This window comes from Pinus tabuliformis, chromosome X (genome assembly GCF_031772625.1).
Source record: "Pinus tabuliformis cultivar Carrire ecotype Pingquan chromosome X, CPIR1, whole genome shotgun sequence".
Taxonomy (NCBI): Eukaryota; Viridiplantae; Streptophyta; class Pinopsida; order Pinales; family Pinaceae; genus Pinus; species Pinus tabuliformis.
The window spans coordinates 1,506,566,857-1,506,588,481 of record NC_142308.1 but is presented as its reverse complement, the minus strand read 5'-3'; positions in this window follow the sequence as shown (position 1 = coordinate 1,506,588,481).

Genomic DNA, 21,625 nt, shown 5'->3' with positions numbered 1-21,625 from the left:
TCAAGCTTAAAATTTCACTTGTGTTTGGAATATCTCACACTGCAACCATAATTCTTTAGTTTAAGGGTTTGATCAATGATTCCCTCTCCGTGTCTCTCTCTCTCTATTACTGTAGGTTGGAGGGTTTGTTAGTGGTTCCATTTGTGAATCAGAAAGGCAGAAAGATTCTCTTGTTTTGACAATTACTTGTGATATTATTGTATTCTTATTAAATTTCTTTATGTTCTTCTCATCAAGAAATCATCAAAATAAAAGCATGAATATCAATGATACTAGATATAGGCAGTCAACCAGGGCTAAAACCCCTCTAAAGGGGATAACCCAGTCAAACTCTTCCACTAGTAGATTCAAACTAAAATTGAGACAATACAAGACCTTAGACCAAACCAAATGATTCTCGTCACTCCACCAAGTCATCCTTTCAAGATGATTAAACAATCTTCAATATTTAACCTTAGTCTAACAACTTCAACTCATAATTTCGTCGCTCCAGCTTCCAGAATTTTGACCCTAATGTAGATGTGAAATTTCAGCCCTCCTACAGCAACCCAAAAACTCACACTTGTGGTAGAAAAGAGACAAATTTAACTTACTTTTGCTTAACAAGTGTCTCCTTCTCCTTCGTTGGGGTTTTCTCCTTCTCGATACGTATTTCGCTCTTATTTTTCTTCTCTAGCAACTACATATCAAACTTGATTTTCTTGTGCTACAAATGAGGTCAATTTGCTTATATATAGTTGTTTATGGCTCCCAATTAGGCTTACTTGTCTTCTTTGAGGTCGATTTGGTGGAGGAGGCCCAATTGACACATTTTACATCAAAATATTTTTCTCTCTTAATAGATAAATCCCAAGAAGGGTCCATTACATGATGACAAGAACTACGACTCATGACATAAACCCTAGAAGCCTACAATGGAGGCTTTGACCTATAAATAAATAAATAAAGCATGAAACACATGCTAATAAATGATTTTTCTTTTACAAATAAATTTCCTTTTTCTTTCTTTTGAAAAATATATTACATCATGACCCAAGTACAATTATGAAGACTGGCACTAGTTACATTCTTCAACACTTCCTCTTAATTAGGGTGGTATTCATTATTACATATATACAGAGGTATATGGAAGATATCAAAATGATATTCTCTACGAGGAGTCACATCTCACACAATGCTACATATTATATACTTGAACAAGTTATCTAATCAGGTGGGACTAAGGTGTGTTCCAAGCTTCAACTACTCAAGGTACCATCATGCTTTAGCTCCAACACAACTCTAGGGATCTAGGCATCACATTTAAGGTCAGAACTCAACAAGACCAATGATACCCTCCCTACTTTGGGATCTAGACATCATCACAGCGCAACTAGATGTCCTCCCAAGCAGCTTGTTACCCCAAGATGCTTCATCTCTCCTTATTAACTAAATCAGATATATCCACCAGTCCAAGCATTATTCAAAATGTTCAACCTACTTATGGAGAGATCCTACATAATCACAACCCCAATTAGTAATAAAATTTCAGATATATACAAGTAAGCACAAACCTTTGGGGTCTTCAATCATTTTGACGCTACTTAGATTACTATCAAATTATCCAAATACATCTTGGCGAAAGCTTTCTTCTTTAACTTTTTCAACGGCACCAAACACAACCTTAACATTTTTTCAACATGATTTAGTCTTTGTTAACATATTCATGCATCTGTAGTACTTTCATTCATTCTTTGATCTCATACTTTCTTCAAGGTATTCACTATATCTGTCATAATCTACCCTCCCTCTTAACTGGGGAGATATTCTCATTCTTTATATCCAAGCACCCCCTCAACTTGGGGAGATCAACAACTTCATAAAATTGAAGAAACTTCAATCTTTCAATTTTTTCAGAAACATTATTCTTTATTATGGTAACACGATCATCTATACATCATTCTTGCAGAATCCTTAATTTATCATCATCATCATTATTATCAAGTCATCTCCAACATCTTGAAGATTATGTACCCCCAAATCTTCAACAACTAGGTAGAAGCATGAAGTCAACTTTATCAAAATTATTAGAATAATCAATTTTAGACATCAAAATCCTAAACCTAGTTAGGTTCATAGTCAACAAGGGTTACATCTTTTATATGCTCGACTTCAACAACTTGCTAGGGTTTAGTCACACACGGGATTCCATAACCAAGACTTAAAGTCTTAGATATCATCAAGAGAAACAAGTTAGTAATCCAATCATATTATACATCTAAGGTTTCAAGAATATGTTAGAATTTCATGTCAAACTTTACTAGGGTTTTGTTACAAACCCTAAATTTCTTTAAACTAAAACATGAATAATAATCCAGTTATCATTCTATTATTTCATATCAAACTTCAAAATTAAATATACAACAAATTTTGACCACGATAGGGTTTATATTATACAAAAGTACATACACCTAGGGATTTTATTCCTATAATCTCACATTGACTATAGCAAGGGTTTTGTCATAAACCCTAATTTATCAAAACCTAAAGATATAGGGTTTCATTATATAACATAGACATCAACAACAAACTTTAAAAAGGGTATGGTTTTATCAAAAAGATTATCAAAATCCTAAGCATTAAGAGAATAAGATTTCATCATATGTTCTTGATTTTATCTACAAACCCTAAGTAGACAAGGATTTCATTATTAACATCGAGATACCCTCAGCAACAAAAGGTTATGGTTTTACAGTGAACCCTAAAGGTTAGGGTTTCAACAAAATGAAAAAATGGTAAAAGATAGTATAACCAGGGTAGATTCAATCTAGTGGTTAATCACCCTAACAAGAATCTTTATCATTTAAAACCCTAAACATAAGAGAGTCAGTAATATAAAGGAATTTTCAAATGAAAAAATAATCATACCTCCTTATGTGAAGAAGATCTGCAACGAGTTAAATCAAATCAAACATACCTTGAGTTGTTATATAACAAATCTTGTAGAGTTTCTTTGATAACAATCTTACTTTCATGATACAAGTCTTTCTTTGAAGTTTCCTCCATAACCTTTATGTATTTTGTAAGCTTTCTTACAAAGGAAAAATGAAAAGAAAAACTTATGAGTATGTAATACAAGCCAATCTAGATGTATGGAGGAAATCAAACGTGAAAGAAGAAACAAAGAACAAGATACTTATCTTTTGGTAAAATGTGAAGGCTCCCTCTCAATTCAATCTTTCTGAGGGATACCTACAACTTATAAAAAATAATTCAAGAATTTCTATCAAGACATATTAGATCTATGAACTATAAAAATCAAAACATAAAGCATTACAAAATCAAAAGTAGAAGGATATTAGTATCCCTAAAATACTTAAGAAAATAAATCTCCAACTTCAAATTTTTCAATTTTATTTTTCTTGGGTAGAGGTTAATCAACAAATATTGTATGTTCTCTTTCTCTCTTCTTATTCCTAGGATTTTTAGGACATTGATTCTTGTAGTGTCCCATCTTATGACAATTGTAACATTCAATTTTTGATAGACCAACCTTCTTCTTTGGTCCTTTAAATTTATTTTACTCTCCCTTCTTCTTGTTTTGAGTGGAATATGCATTGGAGGCATTGTTCTCTTCATCTTCATTCTTGTCAACTACTAATGAGATGCAGTCTTCTTATTGACTGCATGCATGCCAGATTTATTCAAAGGATGGTGTGTCTTTTCCACTGCTAATACTTGATGCAAAAGAGCTCCATGATTTTGGTAAACCTAAGTGCAACAATCACAAGTTCTTTCTCTGTTACAACTTCATCAATGGCTTATATTTCATCTCTTATTCGAGAGATCCTTACAAAATAGGAAGATATAGTGTCATCTTTCGTCATCTTTATTCTTCTTAGTTCATTCTTGAGACTAGCTATTTGACCAATGTTCTTGATGGTAAATAGTTTGGAGAGAGCTTCGTACATCCCTTGTGCATTATTTTTGTTGGATATGTATGGGATTATATTGTCCTTCACTCCATCTACAATTTAGATTCATGGCCAAGATGTCAGTTTCCATGTACTTTTCCTTTCTTGCATCATCCACTGGTCTCTCAACTTTTCCTTGCACAAAATCCAATACTTTGTGCTTAGTAAGGATGAGATCTATCCTCTTCTTCCATTGCCTAGAGTTGGAGTCTCTTTCTACCTTATTTCTATCTTGATTGAGGTTGCCATAGACTTTATAATGTCTTCCTTAATTTGAAATACTTTCTTCCCCGAAAACCTTTTTCTTAATCCTTCCTTCAATAGATTTTCAAGCTGTCTTTTTCATTCTCTTCTTTCACCTTAGATTTGATACCATGTTATAAAATAAAAAAGGCAAAAATATTCTCTTATTTTGACGATTAATTGTGATATTATTGTATTCTTATTAACTTTCTTTATGCTCTTCTTTTATCCTCTTCTCATCAATAAATCATCAAAATAAAAACATGAAGATCAACGACACCATATATAGTCACTCAAACAAGGCTAAAACCCCTTATGAAGGGGAAAACCCAGTCAAACTCTTCCATTAGTAGATTTAAATCAAACTTGAGGCAATCTAAGACCTTAGACCAGGCCAAAAGACTCTTCTCACTCAACCAAGTCAGCCTTTCAAGATGATTAGACAATCTTCAATAGTTAACCTTAGTCAAACAAATTCAACTCATAATTTCGTCCCTCCAGCTTCTAGAATCTCGACCTTACTGCAGATCTGAAATTTCAGCCCTCCTGCATCAACCCATAAACTCACACATGTGGTAGAAAAGAGAGAAATTTGGCTTCTTCTTGCTTGGCAAATGTCTCCTTGTCCTTCACTAGGGTTTTCTCCTTCTCCTGAGGCATTTCACTCTTCTTTTTCTTCTCCAACAACCGTAGATCAAACTTTCTTTTCTTGTGCTCCAAATGAGGCCGAGTTGCTACATATATATAGTTGTTGTTGGCTCCCAATTAGGCCGACTTGGTGGCGGAGGCCTAGTTGACTCATTTTACATCAAAATATTTTTCTTTCTTGATAAATAAAGCCCAAGAAGAGTCTCTTACATGATGAAAAGAACTACGACTATGACATAAACCCTAGAAGCCGACAATGAAGGCTTTGACCTAAAAATAAATAAATAAAGCATGAAACCCATGTTAATAAATGTTTTTTCTTTTACAAACAAATTTCCTTTTTCTTTCTTTTGACAAATATATTACATCACGATTCAAGTACAATTATTAATACAACACTAGTTACATTCTTCAACACCATTCAATCCTCACCTATCTCTCATTATCTCAACATGATATGAGAACCAATGTGATCCTCCTTGACCTTCTTCACTATAGAGGAACCACTTCCCATGTAACTGGGCCTATCGTAGCATTAAGAGGTGTTAAAATGATGACACATGGATTGAATTTCAATGACAATAGATAGGAAATTGCACGTCCCAGAGTCTATTTCCTAGAGGAATCTTTACGCAATGTTGAAGGGAGAGATGAGATGACTCGATGACAACCTATTGCGACAAGAATGAGGACCAATCAGAAGCAATACCAGCACAACGAGTTGGATCGACCAAGGCACGTAAGCCCAAAGATTCTTCCCTGGGAGTGCAATTGAGACATAAGTGGAGGGGAGTGGGATGATGCTAGGCTAGGTTGTGATGGCATAAATGCAGGCCTGACAACCCATTCATTAGAGCATGGAGTATGTGTGGACCCATAGACAAGTATGCCCATAGGGTCAACCTTGACACAAATGTTAAGGGTGCAATTGTAATAGGTCAAGTAATAAAGCCCGAGTGACAAGAATATTAGTGGCATATAACAACTCGTTGTAAGTGGAACCACTTCCCATGTAATTGGGCCTATCGTAGCATGAGGAGGTTTAAAAATGGGGCCACATGGATGGGAATTTCAATGACAGATGACAGGAACTTTCATACCCCGGAGGAGGCCTCACACAATGTTGTAGGGAGAGTCACGATGACTTGACATTGGGCCGTCATGATAGGAATGTGAACCCATCAAAAACATTGTCAACACAATGGCGTGGACCCACCTGGGCACGTGACCCTAGAGGTTATTCCCCAAGAGTGCAAGTAAGACAAAATTTGAGGGGAGCAACATGACGCTAGCCCATGCTGTGGTGGTTTACAATGGCCTTGACAACTCATTCATTAGAGCATGGAGTATGTGTGGACCCACAGATAGATAAGACCGAAGGATCAACCCCAATGAAAATGTTAAGCATGCAATTGCAATGAGCTGGGTAACAGAGTCCAGGTGATAAGAATATTGACAACAAAGAATGTATGTATGTATGTGTGTATGTATCTATGTATGAATGTATGTATGTAAATGCATATGATTTGCATTTTAATGGGTAGCGTGGCATTACAGAACCCAAACCCATGAATGGATCAACAAAAAATAAACAATTTCCCAGTGGTGTTGAGATGCTAGCCAAATTGGTATAGCCACGTGGTTGCCACTTGGCCGGGTTGATGATGTGGAATTTTCTTATGTGTTAGAAATTCAAATGGTCACAAGTCGAATTGAAGTAAAATTTTATATCACCAAAATCGTCTTGACGAGACAAACATAATGATGATGTTGAACTAAGGTTTTAAGTAATTTGAAGAGACTAAAATTTTTAGATCCCATTTTCATAATGACACCTTGGATATTGGGAGAGTATAGTAACCACCCCCTCTTAATCGGTGTTATGGTGAGGATTATGAGGGGGCTATTATATACACCATTTTGTTTACATGGCACCCATAGAGACTACATAGGGCACCCAAAGCTAGCATTTGGACACATGAAGATGCTTTAAGGCTTGATTTGAGGACCCTTCTTCAAATTGATGGTTGATCATGATGTTTAGAAAATCATTTAGCCCTTCCAGTGCACCTTTGGAGCATTTTGAGCCCTAAAAGGTCATGACATCATGCTTATTGAGGGCTTACAGCTCACACATGTGGGAATTTATTGACATATTTTAGTTGTTGAGCTATTGGGTTGGCTTATAACCCATTTAATTTGTGTTTACTCAAAATTATACATGTTTTAGTGGCTTTTAGTGGATTGTTATATGTGATAAACCTCCTATAAAAGGAGATCACCACTTTTCATTTTTGATCATCACAATTATGGATTTCAACCTCTCTAGAAGAGCTCGACTTAGCCTATTATACTTCACTACTTGAGGAGATGTGATCTTCTATGGATTTTTGCTAAATGGAGACTAGTTTTTGTGTTGGATACATCTTTTTAAGATTGAAAGAAGTCATGTTCTATGATAATTTGTGAGTGTTTATTGCATACCTTTTATGGTTTTACACATAACGAAATATTGCTAGGATTTCTATTGATTCCTTGTATAACATTTTTTATTGGAAAATCTTGGTAAATTCTTGTCTGTTTAATCTATATTCCTTGAACTCCCTAGAAAACCTCCTAGAGATCATTTTTCTAGTTAATTTCTCCCCTCATAAAAATATAGTTAAGGTTAGAAAGTGAAAACTAAGGTTTTCCCCCTTAGTCCTTGCAAAAGGTTGATATATCCATGGTTTGAATCCTAAAGACTCTGTCACCCAAGTAGGGAAAAGGCATTGGGATCCCTCTGATATAAAAAAAATTGAAAACTTTTACCGTCCCTCTCTCTCTCTCTCTCTTTTTCAGTCCTTCAAGGAAAGTTGCTAGGGCTAGGGCAGGGGTTGAATTCAATTAGGACTTGAGCCACTAAAGCATTGGAGCTAATTTGACATCTTTTCATTTTGTTGGACCTCACAAACTCAAAATTTAGCAGTTTTCTTGGTGAAAAATTCTTTATTAGGGTTGACATCATCAACCGTAGGTAAATTAATGCCCGAGTAAACCCTACTTCTACACAAGGCTTCTACTTAGGGTTTATTAAAATTTTACCATTCTGTTTTGTTGATTACATCTTTGAAGTAAACCTCTTCATTGTGCTTATATGACTAAAGGCACCCTTATTGAGTCATATCGTGAAACCCTAGAACTCAAGTACACTTTTATAGGCTTATTTTATGGTATGTTGCTCCTTGACATAAATATTTCTACCCTAATCCAATTAATAAGTACCTTTATTAAGCCCTTCTCTTGCATCACCTTAAACCTATTGACTTAGAATACCTCTTGGGTGACATATAATGGGAAGCCTCCCATGTGGTGAAATTCCATTGGGGAGCGGGAAGTGCAGTGCTAAGGTGACACTGACATCCACCTTATTATTGTGTCTTAGCATGGCTCTTCCCCTTGTAAGGCTTGCTAGACTTTTAGGCAACAAGACCCTAATGTCTTGCTCCTTAAAAGACTTTAAGACAATTATAAATATATAATGGAGATGGAATGATGATGACATCATAAGTGCTCTCTTCTCCCTTATATATACAATAGGAGAGGGAGTTTAACATAAAATAAGGACACATTTCCATATGAGTAACCAACAAGGAAACCTACAATGAAGCACTCTACAATACAAGGATATACAAATGTCATACAATGGTTTATCCAACTACTATTATAAAATGCCCTCCATACATAATGCTCCTTGGGCTCAACACCGCTCCTCCAAGCTAATGTGCTCTCCAACAAGTTGTTAGCCGAACACTCTCTCTTCCATAATTTTTTGCTATCCAAGTGTCCTCAGGTAAGGCACTCCTCTAACAATGTGCCAAATTTCCTCCCATGCACAATTCTCCTCAACATGTGTGCCAATGTGGCCACTAAGATCCAATGCTCACCCTTGACATATGTGCTTAAGTCCATCACCAACCTCCATTAGTATGATTTTCAACCCAACCATGTTTGAGGTGTACACCAAATGACCCTAAGATCCAGGGGCTAAGTGCCCTCCTCCAAGTACCCAATAGTCCTCCCCCTAGGTGGTACCTATATTAATCAATGTATCTACCCCTCCATTGTTTGAATTCAATGATTAGTCATCATACCAATTAGAGTAACAACCTCCTAGATAAGGGTGTCATCTCAACACTCTAACCAAGGTCCATCATCCACCCGAACTAAGACATCCATGACTCCATGAAGAATCACCAAGGGACTAGGAGTTCTTATATTCAATTATGGCACGATGTTCTCTTGTAATGCTCTTATAAGCCTATTGTGTTTTTCTAATTTGAATCAAGGTTTGCTAAAGTATTCACCACATATCTTCTATCTCCTAGTGATATAAAAAAGTAACCATAGAAACAACTTGTTATGTCACTCCTTCCACATATGAGCAATTAAATGACAATGATGCAAATTTTTTGAGCAATCTATCTCCTCCAACTACTCTTAAATCATTTAAAGGCTATGCTCAAGTGGGCCATTTCCACACTTGTAGATGCTACAAATTTTCTTGAAAGCCCCTTAGGTATCTCCTCCACCATAGGCCCTCATTTCCATGGTCCATGACATGCCCAACAACTTTTGTATTTGTGCACCTTTGTCACTATGGAGCACATTATCTACTACTAATGATCCCATTACGTTGCTAAGGTTGAGATATGGTGTTCAACAAGGGATGATATGTAATGCCATCTTTATTTCAATCCTTGATCAACATTATGGATGGGTATGCCACTCTTATGATGTAATGTCTTCTCTCTGTGGACCCTAATTCAAGTTAAGGGGAGAGATTGAAATTAAGGGAGTATGTCACTCTTCTGATGTAATCTCTTCTCTCCATGTTCCTCAATTCAAATCAAGAGAACATGATGAAATGGTAATAATCTTCAATTATGATTACTTGTTATTATGAATAATTACCTTCATTATTGTATTAGCAAGATAACGTTTAATAAATGACCTAGCCAACTTTATTTTATATTACTCTAGGTGGCTAAGGCCTGCCTAAGCATTTATGTGGGATTATAACCCCCTCATGGGGGAAGGGAACCACCACGTAAGTTATGCATAAATGAACACCTCGTGATTCATTTGCAACACCACAATAATTTAGTGATTGACTATTTATCTTATAGTCACTTACACTTTGTGTTTCATCTTGTTTAAGGGCCACCTTGTCTTCTCTTTTCAAGCTTAACATTTCACTTGTGCTTGTAATATCTCACACTACAACCATAATGCTTTAGTTTAATGTTTTAATCAATGTTTCTCTCCCTGTGTCTCTCTCTCTCTATATTACTGTAGGTTGCACGGTTTGTTAGTGGTTCGATTTGTTACAAAACCAGAAAGGCAAAAAGATTCTCTTGCTTTGACAATTACTTGTAATATTCTTATATTCTTATTAACTTTCTTTACGTTCTTATTTTATCTTATTCTCATCAAGCAATCATCAAAATAAAAACATGAAGATCAATGACACAAGATATAGGCACTGAAGCAGGGCTAAAACCCCTCTGAAGGGGATAGCCCAGTGAAAATCTTCCATTAGTAGATTCAGATTAAACTTGAGACAGTCCAAGACCTTAGACCAGACCAAATGACTCTCCTTCCTCGACCAAGTCATCCTTTCAAGATGATTATACAATATTCAATAGTTGACCTTAGTCAAACAACTTCAACTCAGAATTTCGTCCCTCCAGCTTCCATAATTTCGGCCCTTTGCAGATTTGAAATTTTAGCCATCCCACAACAACCCAAAAACTCACACGTGTGGTAGAAAAGAGAGAAATTCAACTTCTTTTTCTTGACAAGTGTCTCCTTTTCCTTCACTAGGGTTTTCTCCTTCTCCATAAGTATTTCACTCTTATTTTTCTTCTCCAGCAACTACATATCAAACTTGATTTTCTTGTGCTCCAAATGAGGTCGAGTTGCTACCTATATATAGTGGTTTATGGCTCCCAATTAGGCCGACTTGTCTTCTTGGAGGTCGACTTGGTGGAAGAGGCCTAATTGACTCATTATACGTCAAAATATTTTTCTTTCTTGATAGATAAAGCCCACTAAGGGTCTATTACATGATGATAAGAACTATGACTCATGAAATAAACCTTATAAGCCTACAATGGAGGCTTTGACCTAAAAATAAATAAATAAAGCATGAAACCCATGTTAATAAATGATTTTTCTTTTACAAATACATTTCCTTTTTCTTTTTTTTGACAAATATATTACATCATGACTCAAGTGCAATTATGAAGACTGACACTAGTTACATTCTTCAACACTTCCTCTTAATTAGGGAGGTGTTTATAATTACATATATACAAAGGTATATGGAGGATCTCAAAATTATATGCTCTACGAAGAGTCACAACACACACAGTGCTTTGAATTATATACTTGACAAAGGTATCTAATCATTTGGGACTAAGGTGTGTTACAAGCTTCAACTACTCAAGGTACCATCAAGTTTTAGCTCCAACACAACCCTAAGAATATAAGTATCGTATATAAGGTCAGAGCTCCATAATACCAATGATACCCTCCCTACTTCGGGATGTAGACATCATCACATGGTGACCATATGTCCTCCCAAGCATCTTGTTGCCCCAAGATGCTTCATCTCTCCTTATTAACTAAATCAGATATATCCACTAGTACAAGCATTATTCAAAATGTTCAACCTACTTATGGAGAGATCTTGCACAATCACAACCCCAATTAGTAATAAAATTTCAAATATATATGAGTAAGCACAAACCTTTGAGGTCTTCAATCACTATGATGCTACTTAGATTATTATCAAATTATCCAAATACATCCTGCTAGAAAATTTATTCTTTAACTTCTTCAACAACGCCAAACACAACCTCAACATTTTTTCAACATGATTTTGTCTTTGTTAGCATCTTTATCCATATGTAGTACTTTCATTCATTCTTTGATCTTATACTTTATTCAAGGTATTCACTATATTTGTCATTATATGCCCTCCCTCTTAACTGGGGAGATATACTCATTCTTTATATCCAAGCTCCCCCTCAACTTAGGGAGATCAATAACTTCATAACATTGGAGAAACTTCAATCTTTCAATTTCTTCACAAACATTATTCTTTCTTATGGTAACAAGGTCATCTATACATCATTCTTTTAGCTTCCGTTATATATCATCATCATCATTATTATCAAGTCATCTTCAATATCTTGAAGATTATGTACTTGCAAATCTTCAGCAACAAGTACAACCAGGTAGAAGTATGAAGTCAACTTTATCAAAATTATTGGAATAATCAATTTTAGACATAAAAAACCTAAACCTAGTTAGGTTCATAGTCAACAAGGGTTACATCTTTTATATAGTCGACTTTAACAACTTTCTAGGGTTTAGTAACAAACCCTAGATTCCATCACCAAGACTAAATTCTTAGATATCATCGACAGAAACAAGCTAATAATCCAACCATATTATACATCTAGGGTTTCAACAATATGCTCTTAGAATTTCATGTCAAACTTTACTAGGGTTTTGTTACAAACCCTAAATTTATTTAAACTAAAACATCAATAATAATCAAGTTATCATTCTATTATTTCGTATCAAACTTCAAAATTAGATATACAACAAATTTTGACCATGCTAGGGTTTTGATTATACAAAAGTACATACACCTAAGGATTTTATTCCTAGAATCTCACATTGACTATACCAAGGGTTTTTTCATAAACCCTAATTTATCAAAACATAAAGATCTAGGGTTTCATTATATAACCTAGACATCAACAACAAACTTTAAAAAGGGTAGGGTTTTACCAAAAACATGATCAAAATCCTAAACATTAAAAGAATAGGATTTCATCATATGTTATTGATTTTATCAACAAACCCTAAGAAGACTAGGATTTCATTATTAACATTGACATACCATTAACATCAAAAGTTTAACGTTTTACAGTTAACCCTAAAGGATAGGGGTTCAATAAAATGAACAAATGGTAAAAGATATGTAAGAATTTACAGGTTAAGTTCCTCAGACAGAACACCAAAAGGACACCGCTCACAACCAGATCGCAAATCAATACACCAGTATTTTGACGTGGTTAAAACCCTCAAAGAGGGAAACAGTCCACGGCCTGAGCCAACGCGGCCACTTCAGGCAATTTATTAATAAAAGAATGAAAATTTACATATGTTTCTCTCATGCACAGATTACCCTACAAATGACCCTCCATGCGCTTTAAATAGAATTCATGGACCAATCGGGTGTCAAGCCATGGATCAAGTGTCGGTAATACCGAGGAGAGAATGAACCGTCGGATCACTACATATCGTGACCGTCGGATTGTAAGTTACAAAATGTACAACGGTAAAGAAACACACTTTACCTAACTCTATACCTAACTCTACACTAGACCAAGTTGTACTTAACTATTTCCTATGTGTTGGAATATCCTAACATCCCCCCTTAAGAACAACCTGGGATAGGATTGAAGGATTTACAAATATGACACAATAGGAGAAGGAAGGAGGCACTAGAGCCTATTCCCCCTTAGTGACAACTTCCTGAACTCCAACCATAAATCGAAGTTTAGTGAACTTCGCCTCTGTGAGAGCCTTTGTGAAGATGTCTGTAACTTGATCATCTGTTGAACAATATTGCACTTCAAGAACATGGTCATGAATGAGCTTTCTGATGAAGTGCATGTGCAATTCAATGTGTTTGCTGCGCTGATGTTGGATTGGATCTTTGCATAGCTGAATGGCACTTTGATTATCACACCAAAGTGTAGTCGGATGCTGCTGCTGAAAGCCAAACTCTGACAGGATCTGACGAAGCCACAAGGCTTCCTTACTAGCTTCTACGGCACCACGATACTCTGCTTCTGCTGATGAAAGAGAAATGGAAGCTTGTTTCTTACAAACCCATGTAATAGGTCCTGAACCAAGAGTGAACACATAACCGGCAGTAGACTTCCGATCATCAGGGTCACCAGCCCAATTGGAATCAGTGAAACCAACCAATAGAGGAGATGCTTCGGCACTATAATGAATCCCAAACTGAACTGTACCTCGAACATAACGAAGTATTCTTTTAGCTGCTTTCCAATGACTTTCACGGGGGTTTTGCATGAACCGAGCAACAAGGCCAACAACAAAGGAAAGGTCAGGACGAGTATGAGTTAGATACAAGAGTTTTCCTACAAGTTGACGGTATAATGTAGCATCAACTTCAAGAGAAGTACAAGTGACTGAAAGTTTGACTCCAGACTGAAAGGGAGAAGGGGCTGGCTTACAGTCTTCCATGTGAAAATGACGTAGAATATCACAAGCATACTTGGACTGGGAAAGGGAAATACCCTCCTTGGATTGCAAGACTTGAAGACCGAGAAAATAGTGTAAGTGTCCTAAGTCTGTCATTTCAAATTTCCTTTTAAGGCTAGACTTCACATGGTTTATAAGGTTGGGATCACTACCAGTAAGGATAAGATCATCAACATAAAGAACAAGTATGATAAGAGAGTTGCCCACTTTCTTGGTGTAGACAGTATTGTCAGAATGACACCTAGAAAAGCCAGATTCTAAAAGAAAGCTATCCATTTTGGCATACCAAGCCCGAGGAGCTTGCTTGAGACCATAAAGGGATTTCTTAAGTCGACATACAAGGCTGGAGTCTGTTTGTATGAAGCCAATGGGTTGTTCCATATAGATTTCTTCATGCAAGTCCCCATGCAAGAAGGCAGATTTAACATCCATCTGATGGACTTCCCATTTGAAAGAGGCAGCAAGGGAAAGAACAAGGCGGATAGAGTTCATTTTGGCAACAGGGGAGAAGGTTTCGGTGTATTCAATGCCTTCAACCTGTGAAAAACCTTTAGCAACAAGACGAGCTTTATGTTTATCAACTTTCCCATCTGGTCCATACTTGGTTCTGTAAACCCATTTGCATCTGACAAGTTTTCGTCCCTTTGGTAGAGGAACAAGATCCCATGTATCATTTGCCAATAATGAATGATATTCTTCATTCATAGCTGCTTCCCAATCTGGATGGCCTGAAGCCTCTGCAAAGGTGTCAGGATCATAATTTACTGGAGCTTGAGCCAGTGAAGAAGAGGCTCTCTCGAACTGAGAACGTGTACGTCGCTGATCTGTAGGATCACCGGCAAGATCACCTGCTGCATCTCGAGTAGCACGAACCCATTTTGGAAGCTCAGGAGTTGAAGGAGGATCCTGAGATGGTTGGGGAGGATTGTCATCCTCACTTTCTTCATCTGAAGAAGAAATGTTTTCAAAAGTAGAAGAGATAGGGAGAGGTGGCACAACCGCCGGACTAGGCTCCTAGGCCGATATATTTTCATCAAATTTTACATCTCTTCTAATGATAACATTTTTGGACTTAAATGGAATAAGTCTATAGCCTTTGACATCTTCAGAATATCCAACAAAAGTACATTTTTCACTCTTAGGTTCTAAAGCTTTATGCTTTTCATCTGGAATATGGGCCCACGCTTCACTTCCAAAAACACGAAAGTGACTTACATCTGGTTTGATTGAGCTCCATGCTTCTTCTGGAGTGATATTCTTTAAAGCCTTAGTAGGAGTGCGATTTATTATGTAATTTGCACAGTTAATTGCTTCTGCCCAAAAACTAAGACCAAGTCCTTTAGATTGTAGCATACAATTAGCCATTTCCTTTAAGGTGCAATTCTTCCTTTTAGCTACACCATTTTGTTGTGGAGTATATGGAACAGTATGTTGCATTTGAATTCCATTCTCAGTGCAATAGTTGATGAATGTGTTTTTAACATATTCTCCGCCATTATCAGATCTTAACTTAAGAATTTGATGTCCAGATTGTTTTTCAACAAAGGCCTTGAAGGCCAAAAAGGTGTTAAATACTTCACTCTTGAGTTTTAAGAAGTATACCCAAGTGCGTCTGGAGAAATCATCAATGAAAGTTAAGAAATACTTGCAGCCAGAGAATGACACAACAGGAAGTGGACCACATAAATCACTATGCACAAGCTATAAAGGGGCTGAGGCGTGCCAAGAGGCACGTTTTTCAAAACTGTCCCGATGATGTTTTCCGAGTACACATCCGGAACAAACACCATCTCTGCAAGATACCATAGGAAGACCTGCCACCATATTTTCTTTACATAGATGCTGAAGGGAGCGATAGTTTAAGTGACCAAATCGCTCATGCCAAAGTTTGCTCACTTCATCGTTATGAGCAACAAATACTGAGGGAAGATTTGATGACCCAAAGTTGTGAAACTTATACAACCTTGTGGAATCATCAGCAATTCCAGTAGCCAAAATCTGTTTAGGATCTCTTATGTCCTTGATTACAACATCATGAGGTGAAAATTCAACGATTTTACCTTCACCTGAATGACTTATCTGATATACAGATAGAAGGTTGCAGGATAAGGTTGGAACACATAATACATCATTAAACTGACCATTGTCTAGATGAACAGTTCCAGTCCCTACAACATTAAGAGATCTATCATCACCAACATATATATTTTTGGTGTTACAATCATTTAAAGAAGAAAACATGGCTTTGTTTTTGGCCATGTGATAAGAAGCTCCAGAATCAATGAGCCACTCATGAGAATGAGAAGAAGAAGATACATTTAATGCATAGCCAGACCGAGATGCTTGACAACCACATGCAGAAAGTGCCATTCCTGAAGATGAAGTTGAAGTTGAAGATTGCCCCAAATGGATGTTATGCTTCTTCATTGCTGCTTCCAAGGCTTCCATCTTCTTAAAGCATTTTGATTCTAAGTGGCCATCTCGATTACAAAAATTGCAATGTCTATCAGTCTTCTTCCCTTTGTTTTTATTTGTCTTATCATTTTGTTGAAATGATTTTTCATTTTGGGGTGGAAATTGCTTAGGACCCTTGTTTGGTTTAGGACCATTCTTTTTAGGATATGACTTCTTGGGATTCTTTGAATTTGGTTGCTGCTGGGCGGCTAACGCTTTCTTGGAAGAGTTTCCAAGATTAAGAAGACCAAGGTGTAAGAGTTTTTCTTGTTCTCTTATTAAAGAATCACAAAAAGAGTCAAAGGAAGGGGACTTGTAGTCTATTCCTTGAGAAATGAAGGCTTCTCTTGTAGAATGGAAGGTGGAAACAAACACAGAGTAGGCTGGTCCCAACTTTGTAAGAATGGGATAGATAAGGTTACTATCTTCTTTCTTAACTTTAACACCTTCCAAAAGATATCTAAGGGTCTTGAACTTGGACAAGAAATCTTCAATGCAATAAAAATTATTAGGGTCCAATGTAAGCAACTCAGTTCAAGTTGATGGGCTCTAATTTCATTTTTAATGCCAAAAACTTTATTGATTTGTTTCATTGCTTCATCAGGAGAATCAATTTCTGCAATATGGAATCTAAGATCTGGAGAAATAGACATCCCTATCAGTCCACGTGCTTGATCTTGCCTATTTTCCCATTTAGCAGCCTTATCTTCATCCTTCGGTTTCTTTTCTTGGCCTGAGGCTATTCTGAAGAGACCTTTACTTCTAAGTAAATCCTCAATGTAAGCCAACCATTGGAAGTAGTTGGTGTTGTCAAGGGTAACTTGGTATTGACTTTCCATTTCAATGGAAACGGAAGCTAAAGATACTGAAAGTAAGTTTTCCAATGGATAGATCTCGAAAAATTAGGCTGGTTTAAAAAAAACGGCTCTGAAAATGGCTTACGGATGAAGAAGTTATGGCTTTTTGAAAAAACGTTGTTGAAGTTGCCGACGAAGTGCGGGAATGTGCGGAAATGAAAAAGTCCGCCCCCACAAAATGGAGACTTGAACCCAAGACCTCTACTCTCTTAAAATAGCTTTGAACCAATTGATCTATACAAAAAATTTGAGAGAGAGAGAGAGAGAGGGGGGGGGGGGGGTGCTTTGGGTTGCGTGCTTGCCTTGAGAAAACTCTTTTCCCTACAAAACACAAAACACAAAACCCAACACGGACATGCAAAGAAAACGAACCTTATGGCTCGAAGTTAGCTTTAGCCGAAAAACTAAATATTTTCAAAAATGAACCTTGCGGCTCAAAGTTAGCTTTGGCCGGAAACTAAATATTTTTTCTCAATGTCTCTGATTTTCCGAGATCACCCTAAGGCGCAGGGAAAAGAGCATACGCATGAGAAAAATCCTTCCTTTCTGTTTCTGATTTGCCCAGATCGCACAGAGTCGCAGGGCAAAGAGCATACACAGAAATGAAAGGTATAGATCCGGTAATAAAAAGGCTAAATAAACCGAAACCGAAATAAACAGAGAGAAAATAACAGTAAACTGCAAATAAACACTGTATACCTCCAGATCTTAAAAATAACGCAGCTAGGGCTACCAGAAACCTTTTCGCGTGAAACGAAAGAAGTTCCTCACTGGAACAGATGCTCTGAATACAACAGAGCAGTCCTCTCGGCCCGAAAGCAGTCAGAAACAGCAGATCTAGGAAACGGTAGTCGGATGCAGTTCTACCGGCTTCAGATTTGGATCACCAACGGACGCGGCCCTCAAATAGCTTTGATACCATGTAAGAATTTACAGGTTAAGTTCCTCAGACAGAACACCAAAAGGACACCGCTCACAACCAGATCGCAGATCAATACACCAGTATTTTGACGTGGTTAAAACCCTCAAAGAGGGAAACAGTCCATGGCCTGAGCCAACGCGGCCACTTCAGGCAATTTATTAATAAAAGAATGAAAATTTACATATGTTTCTCTCATGCACGGATTACCCTACAAATGACCTTCCATGCGCTTTAAATAGAATTCATGGACCAATCGGGTGTCAAGCCACGGATCAAGTGTCGGTAATACCGAGGAGAGAATGAACCGTCGGATCACTACATATCGTGACCGTCGGATTGTAAGTTACAAAATGTACAAAGGTAAAAAAACACACTTTACCTAACTCTATACCTAACTCTACACTAGACCAAGTTGTACTTAACTATTTCCAATGTGTCGGAATATCCTAACAAGATAATATAACAATGGTAGATTTAATCTAGTGATTAATCACCCTAACACGAATCTTTATGATTCAAAACCCTAAACATAAGAGAGTTAGTAATATAAAATAAATTTCAAATGAAAAAATAATCATACCTCCTTATGTGAAGAAGATTTGCAACGAGTTAAATCAAATCAAACATACCTTGGGTTGTTCTTTAACAAAACTTGTAAATTTTCTTTAATATCAAGCTTACTTTCATGATACACATCTTTCTTTGAAGTTTCCTTCACAACCTTTGTGTATTTTGTAAGCTTTCTACCAAGGAAAAGTGTAAAGAAAAGTTATGAATAAGTATTACACGTCGATCTAGATGTATGGAGGAAAACAAACATGAAAGAGGAAACAAAGAACAAGATACTTATCTTTTGGTAAAATGGTGAAGGCTCCCTCTTAATTCAATCTTTCTGAGGGATTCCTACAACTTATAAAATACAATTCAATAATTTATATCATGATATATTAGATCTATGAACTATACAAATCAAAACATAAAGCATTACAAAACCTAAAGTAGAAGGATATTAGTATCCCTAAAAGACTTAAGAAAATAAATCTTTGACTTTAAAATTTTCAAATTTATTATTCTTGGGTAGATCTTCATTGACAACTATTGAATGTTCTTTTTCTCTCTCCTTATTCCTAGGATTTTCTGCACATTGATTCTTGTAGTGTCCCATCTTATGACAATTGTAACATTCAAGTTTGATAGACAAACCTTCTTCTTTGGTCCTTTAAATTTCTTTTATCCTCCCTTGTTCTTGTGTTGAGTAGAATATGCATTTGGATGTGTTGTTCTCTTCATCTTCATTCTTGTCAACTACTAATGAGATGCATGCTTCTTCTTGACTGCATACATTCCACATTTGTTCAAAGGATGGCATGTATTTTCCACTGCTAATACCTAATGTAAAAGAGCTCCATGATTTTGGTAAACCTAATAGTGCAATAATCATAAGTTCTTTCTTTGGTACAACTTCATCAATGGCTTGGAGTTCATCTCTTATTCAAGAGATCCTTAAAAAATAAGAAGATATAGTGTCATCTTTCGTCGTCTTTATTCTTCTTAGTTCATTCTTGAGACTAGTTATTTGACCAATGTTCTTGATGGTAAATAGTTTGGAGAGAGTTTCATACATCCCTTATGCGGTATTCATGTTGTATATGTAGGGGATTATATTGTCCTTCACTCCATTTACAATTTAGGTTCATGGACAAGATGTTAGTTTCCCTGTACTTTTCCTTTCCTGCATTATCTGCCGGTTTCTCAACTTTTCCATTAACAAAATCCAATACTTTGTGCTTAGTAAGGATGAGATCTAACCTCTGCTTCCATGCTCTATAGTTGGAGTCTCCTTCTAGCTTATTTTCTGTCTTCATTGAGGTTGCCATAAACTTTATAATGTCTTCCTTAATTTGAAATACTTTCTTCCTTGAAAGCCTTTTTCTTAATCCTTCCTTCAATAGATTTTCAAGCTGCCTTTTTCCTTCTCTTATTTCACTATAGCTCTCATACCATGTTATAAAATCAAAAAGGCAGAAACATTCTCTTGTTTTGGCAATTACTTGTGATATTCTTGTATTCTTATTAACTTTCTTTATGCTCTTCTTTTATCCTCTTCTCATCAAGCAATCATTAAATAAAAACATGAAGATCAACGACACAAGATATAAGCACTCAACCAGGGCTAAAACCCCTTATGAAGGGGAAAACCAAGTCAAAATCTTCCACTAGTAGATTTAAATGAAACTTGAGACAATCCATGACCTTAGACCAGACCAAAAGACTCTCCTCACTCCACCAAGTCAGCCTTTAAAGATGATTAGACAATATTCAATAGTTAACCTTAGTCAAACAACTTCAACTTAGAATTTTGTCCCTCCAACTTCCAGAATTTCGACCCTACTGCAGATTGAAATTTCGTCCCTCTTGCATCAACCTAGAAACTTGCACGTGTGGCAGAAAAGAGAGAAATTTGGCTTCTTCTTGCTTGACAAACGTCTCCTTCTCCTTCTCTAGGGTTTTCTACTTTTCCTTAGGCATTTCACTCTTCTTTTTCTTCTCCAACAACCGTAGATTGAACTTGTTTATTTGTGTGCTCCAAATGAGGTCGAGTTGCTACCTATATATAGTGGTTGTTGGTTCCCAATTAGGCCGACTTTGTGGAGGAGGCCTAATTGACTCATTTTACATCAAAATATTTTTCTTTCTTGATAGATAAAGCCTAAGAAGGGTCTACTACATGATGACAAGAACTACGACCCTTGACATAAACCCTAGAAGCCTACAATTGAGGCTTTGACCTAAAAATAAATAAATAAAGCATGAAACCAATATTAATAAATGATTTTTATTTTACAAACAAATTTCCTTTTTCTTTCTTTTGACAAATATATTACATCATGACTCAAGTACAATTATGAAGACCAACACTAGTTACATTCTTCAACACCATTCAATCCTCACCTATCTCTGATGATCTCAACATGACCTGAGAACCAATGCGATCCTCCTTGACCTTCTTCACTGTTGGTTAGGAATGTTTCTACAAATTTCATGTTGGTTTTGTAGAATTTGCAAACCTCACATGTGAAATGAAACCCCAACTTGAAGAATTTTTAGGCTAATTTCTCTCTCCAATGCACCTATTCTAGCACATTGTTTCCATTTAAGCAGAGCAGTGCCCCAAAGATGTTATCTTTCTCCTT